The sequence below is a fragment of the Aythya ferina genome (genome assembly GCF_964211825.1).
Source record: "Aythya ferina genome assembly, chromosome: 1".
Lineage (NCBI taxonomy): Eukaryota > Metazoa > Chordata > Aves > Anseriformes > Anatidae > Aythya > Aythya ferina.
The window spans coordinates 60,364,949-60,388,140 of NC_140296.1; the positions used below are offsets into that span (position 1 = coordinate 60,364,949).

A 23,192-nucleotide genomic window follows, 5' to 3' on the forward strand; every position below is an offset into this window, starting at 1 on the left:
CAACTTAAATATCAATAAAACATAGAAAATGGACAGTTTGTGAAAGAATGCCACTAAACAGTAAAAGAGTAATAATATGGCTGGTAGAAAGAGCAGGAATACTAAGTACAAGACAGTATTTTTCAGACTAAAGGAAAAAATCTTCTGACCATAAGGAATTTACAAACTACAGAAAAGTGGTTGAATAAAGATATATCAAGCCTTTAAAAAAATTGTCATATTTTACATTTAGAGCCAAATAGTTTATGTGAAGAATTGAGATTGGTAAAGAGAATGAAAAAAAATCAAAACAAAACTCTGTTTTGGGAGTATTTTTCCAACTTACTGGTCACTCTCTGCCTCAGCACAGTACCAAAATATTTTCCAAAGAAAAGCGCTTTATCGGTTTCAGAAAAAATCTAGGTCTGCAAGGCCTTGGCAACACAGTGGACTACAAATTCTGCTTTTAAAGGGTCCAGCTTTGTCTGGGTCACTGGTAAGAATTATTGAATATAAATATACATTTTTTCATTACACAAATTATGTCTTGCTTTTAGCTTTTTAAACCACTTATTGCTAGTGTAAGCACAGATGTTAAATGTCTGTGTAGGAAGATAGCTAGCTTCATATGAGAAAAAAAGAAAAGAAAAAAAAAAAAAAAAGGAAATTCTACAGAATTAGATTTATGCTAACTTTAAGCTATGATTATCACTACATGTCCTACACCCCTCCCATAACTTTTAACAGGTAGTATAATAAGTATATTTGTGATTTAAAGAACATGTGGGTATTCTTTTGTTTGTTTTGTTTTGTTGTTGTTTCTTCCCCTCCTTGTGGACTGGCTAACTGAGATCAATATCTCAGTTAGACAGAGAAAACAGTCCCCCTATTTGAATACTAAATGCTCTGCTATATTATCTGACACTAATATAGCCATTTATCTGGATACAAAGGAACAGGTTGAAACAGATACTGGAAACACTGGATTATAAGCAACAGACCAGACATACACTAGGAGATACTCATTCCTGTTTCCTCACAAGCCAACTATTTCTAGATTTCTACTGATTCTGCGTGTAGCTTACTAGCAATATAATTCAAAACCAGATGTCTTCACTCAGTTAACAAAAAAAAAAATGTTTACTTTTATCTATACCATGAATACTCATATAACTAAGAAGTGCAAAGGAGAATCTTAGTCTTCTACACTGTGCTCGTGTGTTAGAACACATATGATTCTGAAAGGCGATATGGCTCTCTAAAGGAAAACTACACACACTGATCTTTGCAATGTCCAACATCTGGAAATTGCTCAGAGACACCAGCTCTCCCTATGTTCATCTGATTTTTACAGAGTCACTTGTCAATAGAACTAAACTCACTCATCTGCAACATGACAAAGACATGACAGAAAGCTCTCTTGATTTCTTTGTATGACTTCCAAGGTCTTCCAAAAATGACCATAAAGACATCTACAAGATTTTTAGTTTTTAATAGGTCAATAAACATAAAGAAGTGACCACCACATATTTTCACCTCTAAGGTTTTTGGTTTGGTTTGGTTTTATGATGCTATCAACAACAACAACAACAACAACAACAACAACAACAACAACAACAAAAAAGCAGATGTTTTATAAAGAGAATAACAATAATAGAATACAGAGGAAAATGAAAATTAATAAAATCTACTAAAGAACCTTTAGAGCTTCACAGCACTTATTCTTTTTGCATGCACATATGTGTTTTTTTCCCCACTTTTATGTGAGCATTTGCATAGGGTCTTCAATTTTCAAAGCATATTGGACTGTTTCAGTAAAACTCAGGACACACATAAAACAACCAAAACAGCACAGAAGAAATATCCTTTGCTAAGCTAATTGTTATGCTTTATACAAACAGATTAGACTTTATTTATTTAACTATTTATTTACATAGAGAATATATGAATATTTCCTCCGGCAAGTGGAATTTAAGGAGTGAGCTTGAAAGGATATGAAGGGAAATGAGCACCTTGTGAGATTAAGTATGACACCATTTTGATTCCATTAAAATAATTGGTGCTGTCTGATTGAAATGAAGCACAATACTCAAGCTCCTCTTTATTTTATTTTTTTGTTGTTATTATGATACTTATTATGACACTTATAAGAAGAAAAAAAAAAAAAAAGAAAGTTCAGGACTTTGTTTGATGACTTACTCATTTTCAAATTAATTAACTGTTTTTTTCCCACTTTTTCAGAGTTTAGCAGAAGTCCATTCAGAATGCCTTAGTCAGTAAGTACTGTATTTTTGCTATATGAAGCCAGAAACAATTTTGTGTAAAAAGCAAACCTATTTCTTGAAGTTTTTTGTGAGAGCTTAAAACTATGAAAATGTGGAGAAAGGAAAAAACAACAAAAACAACAACAACCAAACACTTGTTCAAAAAAAAGTAAGGGAAGAAAGTGTTGCGATGTATACTTGATGTATACTTGTATTCTAATATCTACAGAGTGGTGTATAGAGTTGCATGGTTTTCTCTAGTTATTCAGCAGTTCTCACCTACCAAGTCTCAAGCAACCCATGGGGTAGGAGGCTCTTGGTATACATGGCAAGTAAAAATAGAGCCAAACAGTTTCAGTCCTTGCAAATCATGGTCAAAATTAATCATGCTATTTCCTGACAACTGCTGTTCTTAATGGTTTCTAATGCTTCCATTACATCCACAGGGCAAAACAAAACAGGCATCATGTTTTTCTTTTTCTATCATCTTTCTCTCTCCCACCAATAAAGATAATTGCCTGCCAGAAAGAAATTTTAAAATATTTATTTATACTGTAGCAAACTGTATGTGCACACACACTGGGACACGAAAATGGTTATATCTTCTGAGGTCTGGTGAAAGTATTCTCAATGTTTTTGCTCTTCCTGCATGAAAAGATTAATTAGACCTCCAATATGTTCTGCTATAATAAGCAGAATGATAGAGAAATTGTTCACATTCTTCATCGTCTCCTGTGTAGGAGGGCCTCATGAGTCTAGAATGACTAGGTTTTCCAAAGTTAACGGAAGTGTGAAAGAATAGGGGAAGAGAAAGACAGAACTGGCCATGCATCTATATAGACCAAAACATGTCTCACCTATTCTTACCTTACAGAAATGTTTCACTCCTCAACCTTAGTTCATGTTATGAAACATTATTGTCTGCCACCTTGCATGGCAGCTGAACACGTCATATGCCTTTATAGCTAAGATTCTGTAACAGAGACTCTTTATAGCTTGAGGTACTCACACTGTTAGTATATTTCTTAGTGGAAAAAGCTGGACTTAAAAAAAAGTCAAGAGATAACATCTCCGTATAGATTTCTTACACGCTTAAAAATAGTTCTAAAGGAAAATTTGTATTTCAAAAATATTTAAAGAGGCATTGCTCTTTGTTTTGGGGAAATGGGGAAAAGGTCCCGTGACAACTGCTTTCCAACCAGAGACTGGTTATTTTTCATATAAAAGTAATGGAAGCCTATTAAGAGTCTAATAGAAACCTAGCACCTTTTCTAACACAAGCTCTCATTTCAAAGAAGAGTAGAAAAGAAAAAAGACCAGGATACATGTACAGGTCAATTTCTTAATAAATTGTTTGATGTTTTAAATCACTTAATTTGCACTTCTATTGCTTGTTTTGCAGGATTCAAGGCAACTTAAACTCTAAACTGTATTTCACTCTACTATTCTCACTAAGGTATGTATGTGACAGTGCAGTAGTAGGGATGGGAGGGTGGTTGGGTGTAAATGGCTTTCCCCGTTTCCAAGACAGTCACTGATCTGTGGAAGGTCTATAATCCTCAATTATAAACTTAGGCCACTAATGATTTGTTAAGCATTTTTGTTCTAGGCAGAATGGTCTTTTATCTATCTTGTTTTGTATTTGAAAAGACTGTGCATTGTTTTATGGTTGTAATCTTCCATAAAATATGTTCACAATATTAAATATGTATTAATAAAATGTGCTTGTATGACTATGGCAAATTGTATAGAAAATGAGCTAAAATAAATTTGCGGAAGTATTTTACATATCAAAAAACTAATATGGTTTTACAGTTGCTTCAGGTAATTTTGTTTGTTCTTTCAAACGTGAGACTTTTTAAAGCATTTTAAAATCTTCATGCTTGGGCATCCCAAAAATATCTTTTAAACAACTTCATTTAATATCCTCATTATCCCATCAAGGTAATATATTTAGGAAATGACCATTATCCAAAATTTTATTGTCAATTTGCAAAATTTTCTAAAGCATGCAGACCAAGCAGTGACTAAAATACCCAAAGCTTTTGTGTGCATCTACGAAGGTGTGCATATAATTTTCTATATAAAATCCTTAAAATGATTTCTGTAGTATTTTTTTTTGTTGTTAAAAAACACAAGTTAAAAGCATAGCCCACTTTCCATGACATATGCAGCAGGTCTTCAAAGAGCTTCACTGATCCACACAATATAAAAGTCAATAAACATTGTATTTCTTTTGTGATGGTAATTTGTGTTGACAAGCATTGCTTTTTTTCCTGTCAACCAACACCATACAATTATTCTTTTCTAAATCTCTGTATTTAACCCAGACAGACAAAGCCATGCTATAGTTTCATCATATATATTATGCAGGGCTTTACATGTGTTTATGTATTTACTTATTTTAAATGAAATCACAATTTAATGACCACTGTCTTGAAAATACACATTTGACAAAATGTTATCATTGCATATTCTTTCTCTTCCATCCCAGTACTACAGCCTCAGTGTAGGTTTATCACATACCATTTTCATCCTCGGCTCTTTTGAGAAATTTGCAGGTTAATCAGCCAGGCAAAGCTATATAAACCCCACATGAAGGGCTTTTTTTTTAAGTCAGTGCCACTTTGTGTGACCATTGCTTAATGTCACAGTTTTCTCTGCTAGATACCATGTTACCAAATTCTTTTAGGGTTCACAAGAGCTGAACCATGGAACAAAAATTCTTTTTCTGGTCAACATCTGATCTTTTCAGAATTATCTTTTATTCATATTGAAATGGATGCAGGGTACAGACAATTCTCCATAAAATAAAACAGTGTCGGAAAACGATGTTCTCCTAAGCATCCTGGCTATTTGGCATGGCTCTGTGAAAGACACAAATTCAGGTCCATTAACTACCTGATTCACAGTAGAATTGTTCATTTCAGATCAACAGAAGAAAGCTTTCAAGTACTTGTCATCTCTCTAAGTCACAATTTAGCCATCTAATTAAAGCCAGAATCTTCTTTGCTCTCATACATTCTTCAGAAGTTTGGCAGAGCTACTGACACACAAAGGAGAACATGATTGAAAATTGTCCAGATGGATTTGCTAGAGATAAATCACACATGAACTACCTGATTGCCTTATGTGTTAAACTGTGCTACAATGGCTAGATCTGTGATCAAAGGGAGAGCACTGGATGACTTTTATCTATACTTTAGCCAGGCTTTTGACACTGAGTGCCCTAGGTGCCTACCCTAGGTGCAGTCCCTGGCAGCAGAGATAGCAGCAGCACCTGAGGCTGCGTCAGCAGGAGTACCACCAGGGTCAGGGCTGTCTCCACTGCCTAGGACTTGCCACCAGACCACAAGCCACAGTCAGCTCCCCAGGCTCAAGTAGAGGCTGGGCCAGTGGGGCTCATCTGACCAGTGCAGGGCAGCCTGGGGGGCACCTCACAGCCTCCCCTGCCTAGGGAGATGGGCCAGGAGCAGCCAGGCCCTGCAGTGCCAAACATGGGAAAACACAAGGCTGGACAGGTGTGGGCTGGAAGCACAGGGGCTCAGGCCAAGTGTGAGGAGGCCTCCGGCAGTGTGAGGCCGCCAGGCAGAAGGACAAGCTGCCCAGGAGTCTGGGCAGGATCTGTCCTTGGGGTGTCCAAGAGGAAAGACCTGAGCAGCCAGGTCTGGTCTCACAGCTCCTGAGGTCCCTTCCTACCTGAATGATCCAACGAAATGTGCATGATTTTTCAGCAAAATATAATTTTCCAGAGAAAGTATTCTGGTCAACTTTCCTTTATAGGCCTTCTTAAGAGAAACCTCATTTGATGTTCATGCTCCTACAAGCTGAAAGGGACATTTTGATGTTCTAGAGTACTGCTCTCAACCCCTTGGCTATTCTGCAAATGAATTCCAGTAATTTCTTGATTAAAAAGTCATCAGGACAAATTCAGAGGATACTCTGACATATGAAATATTCAGTATATGATAATTTGATCACTTAATATTATTTGAGTCAAAATCCTACGTATAAGAAATTCAAGTTAATAAGGTTGATTTCATATTGAAAATAATTTTATGTAATGTGATGTAATTTATTACATATTTATATGTGTAAGAAAAGAGATTTTTTAAATAGGAAATATGAGATCAGAAATGTAACAATTGTTAAGAACTACAGTATGGCTGAAAAGCAAATATACACCCCACAATTCATTTTAACACAACTACCTGAAAGGAAATTATGGAGAGCTGGGGTTGGCCTCTTCTCACTTGTAACTAGTGATAGAACTAGAGGCAATGGCATCAAGTAGCACCAGGGAAGGTTTAGGTTAGAAATTAGGAGACATTTCTTCTTAGTAAGAGCAGTTCTGGAGAATGGGTTGCCCCAGAAACTGGTGGCATCGCTGCTCCTGGGGGTGTTGGATGTGATTCTTAGGGACATAGTTTAGTTGGTTACATTGGTGATAGGGTGACAGTTGGACCAGATGATCTTAGAGGTCTTTTGATCTTAAAGATTCTATGAAAACATTGTTTGCAGTGTTGGAAATAGTACTGTTATTCCTGAAGACCATTTGCACTCTTTCTGTAGGGCATGCACTATGCAAAGTCTGCTTTTGCCTTTGCCATCTTCCGAGAATTGTACCAGTCCTTTCTGGAATGAAAAGAAAAGAAAGGAAAAAGGTGGAAAAAAAAAAAAAGAGAGAGAGAGGAGAGGAGAGGAGAGGAGAGGAGAGGAGAGGAGAGGAGAGGAGAGGAGAGGAGAGGAGAGGAGAGGAGAGGAGAGGAGAGGAGAGGAGAGGAGAGGAGAGGAGAGGAGAGGAGAGGAGAGGAGAGGAGAGGAGAGGAGAGGAGAGGAGAGGAGAGGAGAGGAGAGGAGAGGAGAGGAGAGGAGAGGAGAGGAGAGGAGAGGAGAGGAGAGGAGAGGAGAGGAGAGGAGAGGAGAGGAGAGGAGAGGAGAGGAGAGGAGAGGAGAGGAGAGGAGAGGAGAGGAGAGGAGAGGAGAGGAGAGGAGAGGAGAGGAGAGGAGAGGAGAGGAGAGGAGAGGAGGAGAGGAGAGGAGAGGAGAGGAGAGGAGAGGAGAGGAGAGGAGAGGAGAGGAGAGGAGAGGAGAGGAGAGGAGAGGAGAGGAGAGGAGAGGAGAGGAGAGGAGAGGAGAGGAGAGGAGAGGAGAGGAGAGGAGAGGAGAGGAGAGGAGAGGAGAGGAGAGGAGAGGAGAGGAGAGGAGAGGAGAGGAGAGGAGAGGAGAGGAGAGGAGAGGAGAGGAGAGGAGAGGAGAGGAGAGGAGAGGAGAGGAGAGGAGAGGAGAGGAGAGGAGAGGAGAGGAGAGGAGAGGAGAGGAGAGGAGAGGAGAGGAGAGGAGGAGAGGAGAGGAGAGGAGAGGAGAGGAGAGGAGAGGAGAGGAGAGGAGAGGAGAGGAGAGGAGAGGAGAGGAGAGGAGAGGAGAGGAGAGGAGAGGAGAGGAGAGGAGAGGAGAGGAGAGGAGAGGAGAGGAGAGGAGAGGAGAGGAGAGGAGAGGAGAGGAGAGGAGAGGAGAGGAGAGGAGAGGAGAGGAGAGGAGAGGAGAGGAGAGGAGAGGAGAGGAGAGGAGAGGAGAGGAGAGGAGAGGAGAGGAGAGGAGAGGAGAGGAGAGGAGAGGAGAGGAGAGGAGAGGAGAGGAGAGGAGAGGAGAGGAGAGGAGAGGAGAGGAGAGGAGAGGAGAGGAGAGGAGAGGAGAGGAGAGAGGAGAAGGGAATGAAAGAAAAAACAACAGTAGGACACCCATGACTTTGTTATGTTGTTACATTGCCACAGGTTGTTAATCTTGCTTCATTCCCCATCATTTTGAAAACACGGACACCACAGAAATTAACTGAGCCTTTTCATCAGTTCTAGTTTGCAAGACTTCAGTGAATACTGACAAGATGCTTTCTTTTCTATTCCCTAAAACTTTTCCCACGCTGCTAAACAGTAATACAGAAGTGTGGCACTTATTCCCTGCATATGTTTGATCATGTAGTTGTACCTGGAAGCTTCCTCATGTTCTGTGTAATATGCTGTGTTCTTATCAGTACAGGTGAATAAATGTGCTTCCCTTAAACAAGCCCGAGGGAAAGTCGGCTGAGGTGGGGTGGGGGGGGAGGGGGTTGGATGGGGAGTGGCCTGATGGAAGGAGGGAGAGAGAGGGAGGGAGAGTGTATTTCAGGCCAAAATAACTCAAATGTGAACAGGAAAGAAGAGCAGAGACTCTGTGAAGAAGTCATAGAAACAATTCAAGAGCTTCCACCAAACCTGTAGTCTTCCAATTAAGTTTCCTACATTTATTCTCACAGGCTGTAGATTGCCTAACTTTCAGTTTCTTTATTAATTTTGAAATAGTGAAGGATCCAGAAACTTGGCTGAAGCTAATCATGAACTTCATCTAATCGATGTCTAGCTTACCTGGATCCAAACAGAAACATCAGACATCCTCTTTTGTAATCACATTAAAACTTAAGCTGCATAGAGGAAATGGAAGATAAAACCTTTTTCTCAGGAAACAGAAGAGGAGTTTATATTCTAACAGGCAGCCTTTATCTATAAAAAAAAAAGGAACATATTGAAAAACGATCACTGGTTGCAGGTTACTCAATTTCTGTTTTAAAAAGCCAAATCCTGAATGAAGGAGTCAGAAAAGAAGGGAAACAACAGATTTCACAAGAGCAAGAATGGTTTGAGCAGAGCAGAGCCCAGCAGCAGGGATGTGAGCAAAGCCAACACAGCTGCCCAGGACAAGAGGTTCACTCAAAACTGGTCATTTTGGAGCTTGGAAACAGACATAGAATAAAGAGCTGAAGTGCCTTCCAGAGGCTTGCATTCCCAAATGGAGTCAAGAAAAAGCAAACAAATGTATACATGGTAGCTGCTTGGAAAAACTCATAGACTTACAACCAGTTTGAATGTTGCATAATCTTGCCAAACTACTAGGAGGCAAGATAGCTTCTAGATTATGTTATTTCTCAACACAGCTTCAGTGACAAATAAAAGAAGGTAAATCACCTTGCTTACCACATGCTCAAGGCAAAGGTCCATCTAAAATATTCCAAAGCTAATAAAACCTGAGTGAGCAGAGTAAAATGTGGAATTTAACCTCAATGGGAAAAAAGGTCTGATTCTTTCACACGTAAGTGACTGTGATTAGCTCAAGGGCTCCAGGCACACAACACCGTCTTTTTCTTAATTGCTGAATTTTGATTTTGCCTAATTCTACTTCTAGCTTACTCCTCTGAAAACACCAAGAAAATGTTCAGGCTTTAAAATAAAACACATTTTTAACTATTATTTAGACAACAGATATACATATATGTCATACATATAGGAAAATTAATCAGAATTTTGAAATTAGTAAATTGATTTTCCATTCATGTATTATATGGATGAGGGATGGGGGGAGGGCAGGGGGAGAGAGAGAGAGAGAGAAAGAGAAAGAGAGAGAGAAAGAAGGAGAGAGAGGGAGATTTTCCACATTGACAAGGTAACAAAAACAATTATTTCTGGTAGATTTAATCTGAGCATTTGCAATGATGACAGAATATACAAGACTGAGAATTTGGACCTAGCCATTTTATTATACAAAACCTCTGTAGGCACATATTTTGAAACTAAACATTCACCAAGTACACATAACTCTTAATACGGAGAGAGTACAAAAAACTCATAAGGCAACTGAGGAAAGCCCTGCCCAAATACATATCAAGAAAGTCTTTTATTACTTATGACACTAGAAATGTACTTAAATTCAGACTCTAGTAATTTGTAGACCTATAATACATTTTATATTTTCAAGATCACTTTAATTTTCTCCATTAAGTTTATTCCATTTTTATTCTATTCATGATTTCATAGAATCATAAAGGTTGGAAAAGACCTCCAAGATCACCTGGTCCAACCATCACCCTGCTACCAATGTCACCCACTAAATCATGTCCCCTGAACACCATGTCCAAACCTTCCTTGAACACCTCCAGGGATGGTGACTCCACCACCTCCCTGGGCAACCAGTTCCAATGCCTGACTACTCTTTCTGAGAATAAATGTCTCCTGATTTCCAACCTAAACCTCCCCTCTGCACAGCTTTCCAGCCACTATCCCCCAAGCCTGTAGCACTGCATGGGGTTGTTGTGGCCAAAGTGCCAGACCTGGTCTTTAGTCATGCTTAGCCTCATCCCATTGGCCTCTGCCCATAGACCCATCCTGTCCAGGTCCCTCTGCAGGACCTTCCTACCATCTGGCAGACCAACATTTCCCCCCAACTTGGTGTTGTCTGCAAACTTACTGAGGGTGCACTCAATCATCCAAAATCATCAATAAAGATATTAAAGAGGGTGGGCTCCAATGCCATTCCCTGGGAAACACCACTTGTTACCAGTTGCAAGCTGGATTTCATTCCATTCACCACCACTCTCTGGGCACAGCCATCCAGACAGTTTTTAACCCAGCAAAGAGTGTACCTGTCCAAGCTGGGCTGCCAGCTTCTCCAGGAGAACACTATGGGAGACCATGTCAAAGGTTTTGCTGAAGTCTAGGTACACTACATCAACAGGCTTTCCCTCATCCACCAGGTAGGTTACCTGGTTATAGAAGGAAATATGGATGGTCAGGCAGGACTTGCCTTTCATGAACCCATGCTGACTGGGCCTGATCCCCCAGCTGTCCTGCACATGCTGCATGATTGCATTCATGATGACTTGTTCCATCACCTTTCCTGGCATCGAGGTCAGGCTGATAGGCTTGTAGTTCCCTGGCTCCTCCTTACAACCCTTCTTATAGATGGGCATCACATTAACAAGTCTCCAGTCATCTGGGACCTCTCTGGATGACCATGACCACCGATAGATGATGGAAAACAGCCTAGCAATCACATCCACCAACTCCCTTAGCACCCTTGGGTAGAGCCCATCTGGCCCCATGGACTTGTGATAGTCCAGGTGGAGCAGCAGGTCTCAAACTGTTTCCACCTGAATTGTGGGGGGTTTCTTCTGTTCCTTGTCCCAGATTTCCAAATTGGGAGGCCAACTACTCTGAGGATAAGTGGTCTGGCTGGTAAAGACAGATGTAAAAGAGTCATTAAGAACCTCAGCCTTTTGCTTATCCTCAGGAGTCACTTCAGTTGGCCCTCATATGTAAACACTGCAATATTATTGCTACAAGAACAAGACATGCAGTGAAAATAAACTCTGTACAAGCACTACTCATCTGTTTAACTCATCCAAGTTTCTACTGAACTTCCTCACATTAATAAGGAATTTGCAATTCTACAACAGTCAAAAGTAAATGATTCATTAAAAGAAGCCAATATTCTTCTGTATTGTGCAAAAATATTTTAGAATGTATGGGGTGATTAAGATAGATTCCATCTCGGAAATATGTGGATCATATCAGTATATCAGGATAAGTATGTTTAATTTCACCCCACCTCCATATTATCATAAATAAGCAAATGTATCTAATTTGACAAGTTAACTTTTAATGCTTAAAAAAGACAAAAGCCTCATTTAGCTCCAGAGAATATTTATTTCTATAAAATATTAGTTACAAGGAAAAACAGTTTTGGAGCAAATATTGACTAATGATCCTATAAGAGCCATTGATATGTAACAAGTATTGATGCCTTCATAAGATCTTTCCCAAACAAACACCTTGGGTGCAATCCCTCCTCTTCTTTTATTAAAAACAGCTCCATTTACTTAAAGCAGGTTACTTGTTTTAGGAAAACCAGCTGTGCTTAACCATAAATGCACTGGTCTTCCACACGTGAAACATGAATAATTTTAAGTCTGTCAAATCTGGTAGAAAACAGATGTAAAACAAGGAAATGTGTTTGCCTGATGTTTAAATATTATTACGCATTTTCTATCTAGCACACTATTTCCCTTAGGAATTTGACAATATTTGGATTCACCATTCACCACTTAAGCAGCTCTATTTATAGAATATTTTGGTTTATTCAACATTCTTTATACATGCAGAAGCCATATAAAAACAGATGTGTTGTTGAAAAGATAGGGATTTCGTGCATGTATTAGATCAGGTAAATCTATTCTCCACAACAAAACAGAAAAACACCATCACCAACAAAATGTTTTCTCCACAGCATTTTTTACTTTCCTTGCAGTATTCTTTCTTCTTCCTAGTTTAGCGTAACACCTCCTGATGCAACATTCACAGCAACAGAACTATTGTTGTCCAAACAAAAATGAACCTACACTGAAATATGAAAAATTCACAGGGAAATTCAATAAATTTTATTGAATAACACGCTACCTTGAAAAAGGCTAAGGAACTCAGTAATTCAGTGTTACTGTTTACAAAAATGACGTTAAGAAATTTTAGGAATATTTTTAAGTAGGAAATTGCTCTCATACTTGGGTTCTTTGTGTTTTAGCAACATCATTTTTAGCAAATTGTGCATGCCAAGATAAATGAATGTCTGTGGTAAAAGTCCCCATAAAAACATTTTTCTTTCCTTTGTTGTTTTGGCTAAGGGAGAAATCAGGGCATTTGTTTATCAGATATTTTCTGGCAAGTATTTACAACTAAAAATTATCCATAGGAGCAGAAGGTGTCATTTCTGTTATTCCTTAAACTAGCTAGTTTTAATCAGACTTCCTCTCCATTAAAGACAAATTTCTATTACAGGCTGTGAATGACTTTTTGTACAGAGTTAATTTATGAAAGGCTATGGGAAATCTCTGCCCTTTTTAACAGTATATAATACTATATTCTACTGATAACCAGAATGTGAGGTCTAAAGAGCACAATTATCTAAAAAGAAGCAAATTGTGGAAGTAGAAACTTACTCATATTTTGCTAGGGTAAGAAAGAAAAAACTAGAAGAAAATAACCCACCTTAAAACCTGAGTTTGTAGTATTCATGATATGGTGATTGTTAAAAAATAAATAAAATAAATAAATAAATAAAAATAGAAAAAAAAAAAAAAAAAGAAGGGTTAAGAATGTTTGCCTCTGCAATAAAGAAGCAACTTTTTCTTAAACCAGAGAAAACAAGATGATTTTCCAGATATGGTATATAAATGCTTTCATTCCCATTAAATAATGCAGTATTAGGTTATGGCTCACAAATAAATCATGAAACAAATGTTTATTTTGAATGAAAGCCTTCAGCTGAGAGTGTGAACAATTAGCTGTAACTCCCAAGTGCACTAGGAACAGACAAAGCATGTTTACTAGACCACACAGTTGAAGTAAAGGAATGGCTGGCCCTAAACCAGGCTGACAAGACCTCTGCAAAAACACATGGAGACACTTTTACAGGAAACTGCAGTTGGCTTAGTCTCATTTAAAATTAATTCACACCAAATCTTGTGCTAGTCACAGATTGTAATCAGGTCCTACATGTCAGAGGGTCAGATAAAAAGTAGCTAGCTTAAAGAAAAATGTCACCCAAACTTTTAGCTAACAAACATAAACCTAATCCAAGACATTTTTTCCTTAATTCTAAAGATTGTAAGCATTATTTGATTACTTTTGATATTAGCATGAAAGTAGATTCCTATGTTCTCTAACATGAGAAGAAAACCAAAACAAATTTAAAACAAAACAAAATAAAACACACACACAAACAAAAAGGAAAACCCGACCTCAGGGCACAAAAATATTATCTATTTCCTCTATGTGAATCTCCTGTCATGCAACACAAAATTTGAGACTGACTGAATCAAACAGCAGTATTATGGTTTTTCAGATCCCAGTAAGGAGCTTGCAAGTGGACTTCCACTATGTAACCTTTTTGATTATCAAGCTTTATTACTAGGCTAAAAGTATGAACATTAGGTCAGAGTATAATTGTAATACTGAAAAATCCTCCTGAATCTTCTTTTCTGCTTATTCCTTCCTCAACTGTTCAACATGCAGAAGTTCTTCCTGTCTCTCCATATATGTATGTTTACATGTATATTTCCTGTGCAGTTATTTAACTCCACAACAATATGTCCTCCCTCTCCCCACTGCAATAGATTCATAATGGTTTAGCCTGAGATCAGGGGGTTTTGTGTACTATTTGACATTTATTGTGGTTTAAACACAGAGGTTAAAGGTGGAAAGTATAACATGACACAAGAGCAACAAAGTGAAAAAATTGAATTAGTGAAAGGATGGAAAATGGTATTTTATCTGATCATGTTTTGTCAATAGAAAAAAAAACTCTTAGAAGTCATAATTAAAAGAAAAATTTTATTTTGCTTTTTGAAATAACATTACAAAAAGAGTATCAGAATAAAATGTGCAAAATTACATGAATCATGATCATGAGTTGCTCATTACATCATTTTTCTGTCAAGGAATCAACTGCTTTCAGCAGTCCTCTTAGGATTTGACCAACAGAGATGATAGCTCCCTTTTGAACATGCAAGATAAAAAAATGGCCTTTGTTTTCAAGTTTTTCCAAGCTAGCTAAAATCGCTGACCCCACCCCCCAATTCATAGTTTCAAAACATGAAGTTAACTGGAAAGATAACTCATTGTGTTTGACTGTTTCTTCACTGACCTTAGATTTTCATCCGAGAGCTTCATCTTGTTGCCATTCTCACCAATATTCTTTCAGCATTTCCTTGCAGAGATTATTTTTGTTAACAAGATGTGAGTATAATATTGAAGAAAGTCACATACTTGCTCCAGGGCCCAGAGCTGGCTTTTCTTCTATTCTGCAAGTTGAACTTTTGTGCCCTTTTCTTATCAGTTCAAGTCCATTATGGCAGACAGGGAATGTTCTCCTTTGTGTACATCCTCTAAGCATCTACGTGTAATACCTGCTTGTCTCAAACAACTGGAAGTAACATACACCTCTGCTCGAGATAAAATGAGTGGATGCTGAAGCGGGAAAATAACTTGAGATCAGATAGAGGTTTCTGCTTCAAGGCTGTCTGTGCTTTACTGAACTTTACAAAGAACAGCTGTTGCCTCATGCTTTTTCTTTCAAACTGCTCAAGCAGCATTAGTGTCCAGCGACTTTCTAGTGACAGCACGTGACTCTGTGGCTTACAGGAGAATGTCTGCTGACAGATACAGAATCGGCAGATGATGAGCCCTGTAAATTAAAACAAATAACAATTTTTTTAGACAATAAAATCCAATAGCTTTTTAAATGTATTTTATTTATTTGTCATTTACAAAGATATATAAAAGATGCCGCTTGCTGGATACAGACTGAACTTACTTCTGAAGCCAGGAGAAGTCTTCACCAGTAAGGAGCAGGATCGTGCACTCTGCCTGGCTACTTCAGAGAAAAGGGAAGGGGAAAGAGCATCTCCAAGATAGATGCTGAAGATGGCTTTAGAGATAAATCTGATGACTAATAACTGTCCTTTTTAAGAACTTTCAAGGAACACCAAGAGACTTGCGGTAAATACTCATTATGTATTTACTAACAATACCCTGTTCTTTCAGGAGATAGAACAACAAAATACTGATTGACTTAAAAGCCTGCCTCTTGGGGTAGGCTTTTATTATATATTCTGAGTTTGTATACTTTTGTTAACATTTACCACTTGTAATGCAGTCAACAGCTGCTCACTGAAACCATTCTTCCTAATGCTTTCTTCTATACGATACAGTGTCCTTTTCCTCTCATTCTTGTAGAGAGAGAGAGCAAGAGACTTTGCCCTAAGACCTGAATAATAGCAAGAGTATTTTTTGAGATAGCATTCCTGTGATGTAACATCACTTACTGAAAATAGGTGAAACCACCACTGCCAACAGACGACTCATACAGCTGGATGTATTATCACAAAAATAGTACTTGTTTCCTTTGCTCCAAGACCACTTAGGTTCTGTTTTCTACAGCTAATGGTTTTCTTGTTCAAAAGGCCCTCAGATCTTCTAGGAAAAATTCTATATATTGATTGTTTCAGTGAAACAATGTTACGAGCTCTCCTCAATATTTCTTTAGAAAGGAGTTTCCTAAGGCTGTTTGTATTCCCTAAATCCTCTTGTCCTTGTCAGATTAGCTGATGTCATTCAAGCACATTAACACTGAAAACCCCAACCCAAGTGCTTCAAATCAACAGAGGTGAGCTGGATGAAATCTACTGCCTTAAAGGTGAACTCAGGACCTTCTGAATTAACTGGTTTAGTTCAGTCAGTAAAAATACCATACTTTTTGACCTTCTTAGCATGCATTAGATTCTTACTTTCTACTCTGTACAAAAAAAATGTCAAAGTAAAAAGATTGCTAGAGCAGCAGGGATTTTGTGCATGGATTTGGGGGAAAAATCACAATATTGTGTTCTGCTCTCTTTTCTCTCTATCTCATATTTTAATATTATCAGTGATGGTATACGCTCATTATAAGGCAATATTATCTCAGCTGTCTATGAGTGAACTTCATAATAGAGCAATGGCTTCTAGCAACATGGCTTGAAATCAGTCTCATGAGAAATCAAAGCAAGCAGCCTCTCTCATGGTCATAAAAGCAATATGCCAGATAAAACTAAGGATGAGAAGGTGTTTAAGATGAGACATGTTGTGAAATAATTCAATAATAATAATAATAATAATAACACGTTTCTTTTATGATTCTGACATGCAATACTTAATTACACAAATATCCTGTGTGAATAATATAATTTAGCTGAAATATATATGAACAAGTAGTTCTAAACTGAGTTAGTTCTCATGACTTAGGGAAAACAAATCATGTGCCCCATAATTTTTTGAATTTGTCTACCTGAATTTTTCAAATTAAAATGTATCTGGCTTTTTAAAAATACTACTGTACAAAACAATTGCAAAATGTTCATTTCACCAATGACTTTTACACATTATATACCTTGTGAAAATTACATTACACATCTAAAATTAAAATATGGTCCTTCAGGTCAACCTAGGTGTTAACCAATTAACACAAGGAACCAATATGTGTATAATAAGGTCAAGTCATTCAATTCTTTATAGTAGAACACTATTGCATATGTCTAAAAGGAGAATGAATGAATGAATGAATGAATGAATGAATGAATGAATGAATGAATAAATAAATAAATAGATAGATAAATGTCTTTAATTTTCATGTCCAGTTTCAGACAGCAGCAAAGACTATACAGCCCAAGGAAAGACGTGAAAAACTTTATAAATCTACAATCTTGAGAGAATATGAATATGAATATTTCTTCCCAATCCTAATCCTTCCTAATATCAATTAATTCCTAATTAATTATTTATTAAACTCTTAAACTGTTAACACTTATTATATATGGATTAACTACTCTTGTTATTTTAGCCAGCTAAAGAAACTGTAGAAACTACTGAAGAGGGTACATGGCAGACTAGATTCCAAAATATATATATATAATAATCTTGTATATTTGAAGAATAAATTGATATAAATAATCTGATTTCATTATGATAAATATAATTTCATTGACCTGTAACAGAATTTTTATTATCTGTTTCCTAAGAAATTAATCCTATTGTTGACAGTTTTCCTTGTATGAAGTTAAATAACTTTGAGCTATTAAGACAAGAAGCCTATGTCCCTTGATGGATAAACTTTTTCTTAAAATAGGAAGTTGTCCAAAAAAGCTATTAATATACATTTTGTTTGTTTATTTCCAAATTCCAACAATTTTGATTTTATGTCTTATAACAACTCTTGTTTCTGTGTTTTTTTTTTTTTCTTCTCAAATTTAAGAGCCTTGACTCTTAATACGTTATAATACGTATCTTTTATTTTTTAAAGGATAAATGGATTAATTTCATAGTTTGATTTTTTTTCCATTACTTTTCAAGAAGAAAAAAGGTATTTAAAAAAAAATATCTTTTAAGTTTTCAGCCTATAAACAGGAAAATTTTCTTTTATACAAACCTAGTAAAAAATTTAATTAAGGAAAAAATGTTCTTGTAATTTTGGCACTATGTGCCTGCTATTTCCACTCACGTATTGCACATGTATATTCCAGAAATCTACACGTTCTTCTGTTGCTTTGAATTTCTGTAATATTTCACTGCATTCCCTCCTCAGATGAAGGGTTATGTGTGAGCCAACATTGATTCATTCTGCTACAGGTCATAAAGTTGATTTGAAACAAATTCTTGACTTGAAACATGCTAATGAATATGAAACATTTTGTCTTCTTTATTAGTCAAGAAGTTTTTTTAATTTTGCCCATTGTAGCAATTAAACATTTTTAAAATTTATTTAAAATTGATTTTGATTTCATAAGAGTAGCTGTTTGTTGTCATAATCCTGCTGTTGAAATATAATAAGCACCAGAGAGTAAATTTTTACTACACAGGTAGTAAAAATTAAAAAGAATTTTTTTTGAGACTCAAGAAAAGAAAGAAAGAGCTCCTTGAAAAGGACGAGGAAAAAAATCATAAAGCACCTTAAAAAGAAACTTGATGCTGAAACAAAATATTAAAGACAGCCATATCCTATCAACCAAGACTTTAAGTCAAATGAGAATAAAATATTTGGTTACTGTTTTACAGACCTTTTTCAGTAGATTTTGAAGGTCTTGAACAGAGTTTTTATAATAAGGAATTCCTGAGTCTTTCTCCTTTTTACCATTATGACTGACTTCATCACTATCCTATTTGTCACATTTTCTCATGCAGATAGGACAGTTTTTAGAAGATTAAGTGTAACACTATGTGAACCTGTGTAATCAGCACTCTTCGAAACATTATTATTCTTTAAAGCTGCAACATTATTTTTCTGTTAAGGTCACTCTCTCCCCTAAAGTATGAGCCAATATTCATCTTATTTTTTCTTACAAGTTATAGGGGAGATGACAATTAATTTTTTATCTCATCAATTGCTTACAAAATTCCTTTTTTTTCAGCAACTTCAGTCTATTGTCACTTCATGACCATGTGGTGCCAAATGCAGAGACCCTAAAAATGAAGCGTACACTTTACTTCCTACAGTTTCTATCAAAAGAGAAGAAGAAACACTCAGTAATGTGAGGAATCAGAATGTGGACGGAAAAAAAAAAAAAAAAAAAAAAAAAAAAGTGGATTTGAATAATCATTCTAACCTGCTTCTTTTCTTTCCTTCTGAAAGAAGCTTAACTAGTTTTTTGTCATCTTTGCTTCTGTCATTGTGAATCTTATTTTTTTTATTATTATTATTTTTTTTTTTTAGGTTTGCTCATTTTTCACTTTCTTTAGCAGGTCGGAAACTCATATCCCAACCATTCCTTCCTGAAGATCTCCCCCAGTGTACTTCCTTTCAACTCTCTGGTGCCCACGGCACACTTTATGCCACAACAAAATAAGAACAAAATGTTACTGGTCTGTGTTTTTACAGCCAATTTGCTATAATCACTTTCCTTTGTATTATATAACACAAAGTACAGTATATCATCTTCAGGAACAGGAAGGCTTCTTCTCAACTATTTTTAACAGATTTCTGTTTGTACTCTCTTTCCAAGTTCTTTCTGAAACTCCCCTGCTATCTTTCTCACACTCCATGGTGCCCATTTTGAAAATAAGCAGAGAATTTTTGTCTCATGCAGTCAAAATTAATCAAAGCATCAAAGTGTATTTTGAAAACCCATTTCCTGAATCTGTAAATGTAGGTCTTTTTTTGTTGTTGTTGTTTTGTTTTCATATTTGTTACTAATTAAAAACTATGTGTAACCTGGCACACAGTGTGTAATACATAAACTACTGGAGTTACTTTAAGTTTACATATTTGATTTTTCACTGAATTATATCCTTAAGATTTACTCTTTTTAGCTGTCTTGATAATGTCACACTTTTACACTTTTAAAAAATTTACTGAATATTCAGTAAATTATATGTGTGTATATATATAAATATATATAAAAAACATTTTTTCTGCCATTTGGTTAACATTGATAATTGATAAATGTAAACAGCATGGATTCTGAATGTAAAAAAAAAATGTTTCAGGACAGAAAAGTATATGCAAAAACTATCTGAGAGGAAGCCTCCAATATGGCCTACTTTCTTGACAAAAGCATCACCTTCTTTTGAGGAATCTTTATCTCTTTCCTTTATACATGCATACTGATGAGATTATTGAGTACATTTTTCCCTCCTCTCATCTTTGTTTTTGATATTGCTTTAGTGATTTATTGTCACTCAACACTGAGCCTAACTATTTTCTAATTTTAGGTATCAGTCATTTCATTTTTTGCCGTGTCTTCATCAATGTCAACTCACATTTTTAAACTGGTAAGGTGTCACGGAATCAGTTAGCTGTTAGCTTCACAGAAAACTTACCCTGGAAGTTTATCTTATGAGGCAATCTTATGTGAAGGGTTTTTTTGGATTTTTTTTTTTTTTCTGCTTTGCTTTTGTCTAGGAAATTGACTCGTTCAGCTTATTTCCTTCAGTGGTTTCTCATGAACTAAAGAAATAATGACTCCTATCCCAGGTTTTTAGGAAAGGGCAAGGAACTTTTCTTTATGAGATAGCTATGACCACATTTTATTACTGGATGTAAATGATCAATAATGCTTGAATTAGAGTGGTCACATGCAGTTAGGAAATTAGCAACTGTTTCTATAAGACTGAAAAACCTAAATGACAGGCAGCAATTAGGCAGTGCCTGTACTTAATTTTTATCCCAAACCTTATGACATTGGAAAAATGGAAGAATTTCTTTTCTACTATGGTATTTTTATTGCTGTTATTTTCCATTCTTTATGCTGTCCTCACACCTACCAAGCCAACCAACAATGAACAAAACAAGAGGTGGGGGAGTGTTTTTTGTTGTTGTTGTTGTTTGTTGTTGTTGTTGTTTTTGTTTTGTTTTTATTTTTGTTTTGTAAAACAAAGCTATTAGATGTCTTACTGAGTACATTCTCATGACTTACTGAGTGCATTCATACATGAACATGTGCAAGGTGTTCACTGCAGATGGACTGCTGCTTTGAAGAGCAACAATAATATCATGGAGACTACTGAGAGCATCCTCACATGCTTGAGAGACAACACATAAAAAGCATGTGGAATTTATATGTGGTGACAACTAGTGCTTAGTATTTTAGAAGCACTGGAAGATAAACAAGTACAGTAATTTAAGACTATAGATGTAACATGGGGTTAAGAAAATTTAAACAATAAATAATTTAACAAGCACATTCTGTTTTCTACCTGACACCCACATATAACTTCAGCCAGAGGTACCATAGACCAAAAATATTTCCTGTTAGTTCTACTAAGTTAGAAATAACAAAAGTAATAACAAAAGTCCTGTATTGCATTTTGCGAGCTCCTTCTTGCTTTTGCAGTCACATCACTTTATGAAATTCCACTGATACTGTATGGGAGGAAAGATGGTTGAGATAGGGATTGGTTTGATAACTCTGGTATACAGAGTCCAGAAAAGCTGAATTACTGCAAGGAGAAAATCACATTTGGGTTACCAGAAGACATTAGCAGTGTTTGGAAAAATAGATCTGAAGGTCATTTGGATGTGGATACGTTTCACTGATCTTGAGATATCTGTAATGTAGACATGTATGCTGGGAAGTGTTGAATTACTCCTTCTAAATGTTTGCTCCTCTGAAATGAGCATAAGGAGAGTCTAGCTGACTACATGGTCCTTCTCTAAAATTAGAGAAGTCCTAGTCCTAGTCTTGGGTTCATTTTCACTGGATTTTTTAGCTTTTTAGAAAGCACATCTATGCAACAACAGTAGCTTTAATTGTGTCCACTGCCATTGGGTTTTAGTCTATTCAATGTTTTTTGTTGTTGTTTGGAAAGTCAACTTGTACTTGAGACTGTTTACATGCAGCTTCAGTAAAGCCATATTTTCCCCTTCTGGAGGCAAATAATATACTTTCAGAATGTGCTAATTACTGTTAGAGTGTTGTTGAAAATATGACTGTCTATATTTATACTCAAATACCATGTTTACAGTTTGACTTTTTTTTTTTTTTAATTTTATATTCTTAGAACTAAAAGCATCCTCCCCTTTTCCTCCTCCCCCACACACATTGGGCCAGAACTAATGAGAAATGAATCAGCTTCCTGAAATGCAATATAAACTTCTGAACACTTTATATCCTATTCTTTCAGCTGTTGCCAAGACAAGACTAGAGCATGTAGCTTTAATATATAATCAACTGGAAGAGGTTTACAGCAAATGTTACACAAAATGACTGTTAAATTTACTAGATACTAAACTTCCCGTGGCATTCATCTATACACCTCACTTGTGCATTGCTGTGGCTTACAAATTTATGATCAAGAGCAGTTGCAGTTCCAGAATGGGACTGGTGTAGTGCTGGTATATATACACACTCCATTGAGCTAAGTCCTGCTTTTAGAGATTAAATGGAGCATGTAGGAAAAACAAAGGTTTTATGTTATTGCTCCTGGCACATGATATAATAAGATACAATATGGCAATATTGCAGCATTGGAATGTGCTCATGTATTAGAATAGATAAAGAAAGAGCAAATAATAATAATAAAAAATAACAATATTTCAATATAATTGTTCTTACATGATATATCTAAAATGCCATTCTTACAATTAACTCAAAGCAATGATATGGTAACTACTATTTTCCTAGGATAAATCAGTACCTGTACTTACGCAGGTTTGTTTCTGGTTTGCACTGGCATTGCCATAACCTAAATTTGCACAACCATAAACTGACCAAATTCTGACACAGTGTAGCGTCCTCTTAGTTAAAACAGTCTTGGAGAGTGTATTATATTGGACTTCAGAAAAGTACAGGTACACAGATTACGGCTATAAAGCACAGTTTGAATATTTATTTAGTTATCCTAGAAATTATCAATAGAATGATGAAATGGGAAATGATGCCGGCTTCCTGCTAGGTGTCCTATTTGCCTGAAAGTATTACGACAAAACCTTGCCTAAATGGTCTTCCATAAATTACTATGGTCAGAGAAGAGAGTTTAGAAAAACAATTGCTATTCTTTTTAAGTTGTGCTCACAACAACTGAGCTTGGAGAATCAATTTTCCATGCTAAGAATATAGGCTTT

At 36.4% G+C, this 23,192-nt stretch overlaps 1 protein-coding gene and 1 long non-coding RNA gene across 2 annotated transcripts in view; both read right to left on the bottom strand.

Moving 5' to 3' along the window:
• The window catches only part of NALF1 (NALCN channel auxiliary factor 1), a 504,959-nt gene that overhangs the window by 320,290 nt on the left and 161,477 nt on the right, over nt 1-23,192 (bottom strand). The gene's annotated exons all lie outside the window — the stretch shown is intronic.
• On the bottom strand, nt 14,421-18,738 carry LOC311436644. Its single transcript, XR_014692992.1, has 2 exons — nt 18,691-18,738; nt 14,421-15,287 (listed from the first exon to the last, which is right to left on the bottom strand). It is a non-coding gene; the product is annotated as an uncharacterized lncRNA (long non-coding RNA).